Source organism: Grammomys surdaster, unplaced genomic scaffold (genome assembly GCF_004785775.1).
Source record: "Grammomys surdaster isolate TR1022 unplaced genomic scaffold, NIH_TR_1.0 191, whole genome shotgun sequence".
Lineage (NCBI taxonomy): Eukaryota > Metazoa > Chordata > Mammalia > Rodentia > Muridae > Grammomys > Grammomys surdaster.
Window position 1 is genome coordinate 15,594,347 of NW_021604636.1, and position 5,912 is coordinate 15,600,258.

The 5,912-nt window shown below is 40.5% G+C and overlaps 1 pseudogene; it reads left to right on the top strand.

Annotated features, from left to right (window-relative positions):
* The first annotated feature begins 841 nt into the window (after positions 1-841).
* On the top strand, positions 842-1,192 carry LOC114622780 (annotated as a pseudogene).
* Positions 1,193-5,912: the final 4,720 nt, after the last annotated feature.

Sequence of the window (5,912 nt, forward strand, 5' to 3'; positions counted from 1 at the left end):
AATCCTGCACAGAGAGAGACTTCCAGGTGTCTGGAAAGACTTTCTCACTTGGATAAAAAAAGTAAGTATTAATCAGGGCAAACAAGAAGTTACCCACAGTCATGGAAATAACCATTCAAAAGCAATGGGGGGGGGGAAAAATGCTTTGATGCTCACACAGGGACAAGAACGGTCTCCATACTCATTTTTGCTCATGCATACACAATGGAAAAAAGTGTGTGTGTGAGTGTGTGTGTGTGTGTGTGTGTGTGAGGGGGGGGGTGGAATGTGTGAGTACATATGTGTGTGCATCCACATACACATGGAGGCCAGACGAAGACTGGGTGCTGTGCTCTATCAGCCTCTGCCTTTGTCCCTTGAGACAGGGTCTTTCACTGGTACTTAAACTCGGTTGGTGGCTAGCAAGTCTCAACAATCCTCCTGGCTCTGCCCCCTAATAGTACTGTGGTTACATGTCCAAGAAGCCATGCACAAGTTTGTACATGGGTCTGGGATTCGAAACCTGGGTTACTATGCTTGCAAAACATATCCTTTTACCTACTGAGCTATCTTTCCAGCCTGGAAATTAGGTAAAGCAGTTTGGCAAAATTAAAGGCTACTTTGGTATTGCCTAACAAAGCTGAAAAGCAGACTTTGTACGGAGCAACTGTTTTCCAGTAACACATTCATGTTCCAGAACAGAGGTTAAGATTCATAGAAACTGATAGCTAGAAAGTCTGTGAGGGTGGCGGCAGAGCTTCTCAGGGCTGAGCAGGGATTTAACTGCCACTATACGAGCAAAAGGGCGAAGCCAAAGACCACCAAGAAGCGCCCTCAGCGAACAACATCCAATGTGTTATCCATGTTTGACCAGAAAGAGGCCTTCAACATGATTGATCAGAACCGGGATGGCTTCATTGACAAGGAGGATCTGCACGACGTGCTGGCTTCAGTGGGAAAAAATCCAACTGATGAATACCTGGACGCCATGATGAATGAGGCCCCTGGTCCCATCAGTTTCACCATGTTCCTCACCATGTTTGGAGAGAAGCTGAACAGCACTGACTCCGAGAATGTCATCAGAAGCACCTTCCCTTGCTTCAATGAGGAAGCGATCGGCACCATCCAGGAAGATTACCTCAGGGAGCTGCTGACCACCATGGGTGACCCCTTCACAGATGGGGAAGTAGATGTACAGGGAGGCTCCCATTGACAAAAAGGGGAACTACATTTCAACTACACTGAGTTCCCATGCATCCTCAAGCACGGAGCAAAACACAAAGATGACTGAAGAGCTGCGGCTTCCAGCCAAATGTTCCCTGTTGCCATTGGGGTACTTCTGAGATTTTTCTCCTGCAGCCCACAGAGTCAATTTTTTTTTTCAGGGAAAATTATCCAGTCAATTTTTTCTGGATGATAATTAAACTTTCTGATAAAATAAAAAAGAGTCATAGAAACTAAGAAATAAAAGAAAACCATATAATGTCTGACATACAATAAAAATTTCAGACCATGCAAAGCAATCATAAAATAACAACAGAATGAAGAACACAACCCACGAATAAAAACTGACCAAGTAATGGCACAGATGTTAAAACTGGACAAGAATATCAAAGCATTTGTCATAACTGCATTCTGTGTGCTGAAGCACTCCATAGACTTGGCTGCCATCATGACTGAAGGATTGGTTCTCCTTGCTTTTCACCTTCAACCTCCCTCGTTAGATATTACTGGAAGGTGTCCAGCTGTAACAATGCGAGGCATCAGGCTTTTCCAATACCAGGCTGAAACCCCACCCCACTCCCAGTTCCCTATGTAAAACAGGGAGCAACTCTTAAGAAAAGTCTATAGGTAAAATAAAGCCCGGAGAGTAAACTAGAAAACAAAACCAATAAACCAACATTCTGGCAAAAAAAAAAAGAACAGAGCTACGGGCTAGCTGAGCACACTCTGCCCCTGTGACCAACTTGTTGAATGTGTCAGTCCAGCACCTCCATCCTGCTACATCCTGTGAGAACCTTGAGTTCTCAGCGCCTTGCTGCTCTGGCAGCTTTACGCCAGCTTGAACTCTTTAGGAAGACACTCTCCTCCCTCAGATCAAAGTCCCCACAGCTAAGATTACATCGGAATTTACAGCAGAACATTCTTTCTCTCATGTGGTTGAGGAAAAGAAAGAGTGTCACCATCCCTTCTTTAAAAGATGATTTAATCCTTTAAGACCTCATGCTTTTTAGTGGACATTTTATAGAAAATTTTGAAGAGCTTCAATGAATTCCATTAAAATGAAACATAAACGGAAAGGAATTCCTTCCTCCTAAAGTGGTTCCATAATATTCATTTGATTCTCACATCAATTAGGCTCTTAGTCACTCTTTCAAGACATAGCTAGGTTGGGTATCTTCTGTGGCGTTCACATGTTTTTCTAACAGTAGGGCTCACTCCTCACTGCAAATGATTCACATTCAGAATCTTTCTCACCAAGTAGAGCTGAAGGTCTAGATGCTACTAATCTACTTGTCTTTGGTTCTTGGTGCTTGCGTTATTTAAAGTCTGATCTGGCTAGTTTCCAACAACACACCATTGGGTTTAGCTAACTATATAGGCATTTCAGAATTACCATCATGGTAGGGCTTAAGTGAAAGAATTTAATTGATTTAGAAAGTACACACCACATACACACACACACACACGCACACACACACACACACACACATGCACACATTAATGAAGGGAAAGCCCCAGTTTCAGAAAGAGTTGAAATTTCACCATAATCTAGAGAGCAAAGGAGAGGCTCATCTCTCATGTGGACAATAGACTGAGATCACAAGTGCAGAGGTCAAGGTAAAGGCTGGGGAGGTTTGAAATGTGTGACTCCACTCTGCAGCAGCTGCTTCTTGGCTCCTCTCCCAGTAGCTTCAGCACTAAGACTGATGACTAAGAAAACACCAGAAGGTCAGTGAGTAAGAGCCTGTGAAGGGACTACATCTGAATACAGACCAAAAAAAGGCAAGAAATCTTCTCATGGAAGACATTAAGTCAGATCTTCAAAGAAATTCTGTATATACTTTGCATTTCTATCCACTCTTGGTCATTATTAGTCAGCTCACAGGCAGGAAAAGAGAAGTGTAGAAAGTGCTAAAAACAGCCACCTGAACTATTTCAACACCCCAGTGTCCTGGGTAACTGGTAACACAGTGGCCAAACAGATGACACAGGGTCATATTCCAGAGGCTGAAAGCGTAATGTGTCTTAGAAAGAGAAACAAGGCTTTTATAACCACAGCAGGGGGTGGTAATGACAGCATGCTCATCTCCTCTCAGATTTTGTCAGTGCAGAGATATGCCCCACACAGGATTCAGATATAAATGCTTCTAGCGGCATTGCTCACGGCAGTCTCAACCAACATCCCCGGTCTTCAACAGGTGGATGGCTAAACAAGTTGGGATAAAAATAGAATATTACAGGATAAAAGAGAAAAGAGAGCAAGACAAGAAGCCCAAATCCCTGTGTATACAATAGCCTGGCAAATCGTAAAATTGGCATACTTTGTCAAATCATCCAGTACAGAAAAGTACAACTGACATGCTATTTACATGAAAGTCTGTGAAGGAAAATAAAACCTGCAAATCTGTAGGGTGAGCAGCTGGGGAGAGGATGCAGCTGTCCACTGCAAAAGGTGTAAGCTCATTTTGGGATGGTGGAGACATGCTTCATATTGATTGGTACTGGTTATAAAAACTGCACATAGTTGTCAAGCTCACTTAACTTCACATTTCAGATGGGATTCCACTTTGTTCTATGAAGTTCTGCCTCAATAAAATAATTTTTTAAAAAATGAGATATATTTGCTTAACTAAGAGAGAAGGCTAATATTTAAATATTTCTTTGATAGTCCATTCAAAAATCACTTGGAATGGAGTAAAAATATGGAAAACATTTGGCTATATAGTGTCACTTGTATTTTTTATGTAAAACATGTCTATTTTCTCCAAATGTTGAGGGAGCCTCCTCCTTCCAAGGCATAAGGTGGATTAGTGTTAGGTTTTTATGAAACATGATGAAAGGGCTGGAATGTTCAGAGTTGCTGACCAGGCAGAGCCCAGTCTTCATTCTTTGACTCAGACGTTATTAAGCAGTAATCACCTGTTACACACTGAGTCAGTTTCTCCATCTTCTGCTTGGAAGGACGCTTTGATGAAGTGGTGTGAAATACTGAGTAGTACTGAAGTCAGCCCGGCATCTCTTCACAAAGGGTTGGATGAAGACAAATCCATCCATGGTGACACTGTGGACCCTGAATCCTTGCTCTCTCACAGGCCATCTACTTCTGCTAAGGACAATAAATAAGAAGACATTCAAGTAATGGACAGTGAGAGACAGGTTTCTCATGAGCTCTACAGAAGAAACAATGGAGTAGAACTTGCAGATGTTACTTTTTCATAAGGACAGTTGAGCATGTCATCCCTCCACCCTTCTGATGGATAACACTGGGACTGATTATCTGGTAGGCACAGAAAAACAGCCAAAATGTTGCTATGATCAGAGTTAGCTCGTAATCAATATTAACTGGATATTCTTCACTCTACTGTATATTTTACATCTATTGACTTCTCTCATGTGCTCAGCAACCATAAGAGGTGGGGCTTAATACTAGCACCATTGTACATACATTAGAACTGGACTGTAGACAGTGCGGGAAATGACTATCCTGGAGTTCTACAGATATTACTTAATGGAAAGATTCAAACTCAGATCCCCACTTTGGGCATTTATTTTGATTTTGACAGTTGGGGTTTATTTTTTGTTGTTGTCATTTAAAAAGATAAAAAAAAGGTCTCTGTTAAACTGAGGATGTACTTGAAATGACTGTTCCCCAGAGTAGTCTTAAACCTAAGATCCTCCTTCTGCAGCCTGCTAGGTTCTGTGGACAAACCTCTGCCATACTATTGAAGTTGCTAATATATGTCTGCTGTGCTTGTGAAGGTTTTTTAAAATATGTTTGTTTGTTGTGTTTTTGAGGCAAGGTCTCATGTATTCAAAGCTAGCTTCAAATTTGCTATAAGCGGAGGATGACCTTGCATTTTTGAAATACTCTTGTCTGTACTTTCCAAATCTTGCGATTACAAGTGTGTTCCCAGTCATGCCTTTTTTAACATGCCTTTATTTCTATAATCTATAATAAAAAAGAACACAAGTAACTCTATATAGCCAAATAATTTTTTCATTTTGTTAATCCATTCCAAATGATTTTTGAATGGACTATAAATTTCTATAATATAGACTTAGGACTAACTTATAAGTCTCACAAGAAAAGTGGTTTCATGACAATAAAAATTCACAAAAAACAGTCTATGGGGACTATTTTTATGTGATATTTGGGAAGTACTGGATAAAGATGCATTCTAAATGAGGCCAATGTTCTTTCTTTCTCTCTCTCTCTCTCTCTCTCTCTCTCTCTCTCTCTCTCTCTTTCTTTCTTTCTTTCCTTCTTTCAAATAATAATTTAATGATAAAGTGTGTAAATAACTTAGTTTGCTAAAGACAATCATTTCATGCTCTAATTTAATTATTACAATACCTATTGTATAAGGCAAACTATTTGCAATAGAGAAATAGATTTTGCAAGACCAAATAAATGGCTAAGTGAAACAGAGCTCAGAATCTACACAAGTTCTGTCCAATTCCAAAACCCACATCCCAAATCACAAATCTGTGAATATTTAACAGCATGAGATGTCTAAGTTTTCTGCGAACTGTGACTGCATATGGGAACAACTCTGAAAGGATCATGATAAAGGGGGGGGGGTGATAGGTAGCTGCAGCTGAGTCTGTTGTCTAAAGCTTTTGTCTTTACTTCCAAGAAAAATCTGTGAAGTGATTATGAATTGCTTATTTGAGTGAATCCCAGATGACTTTATCATTTAGGAAATACT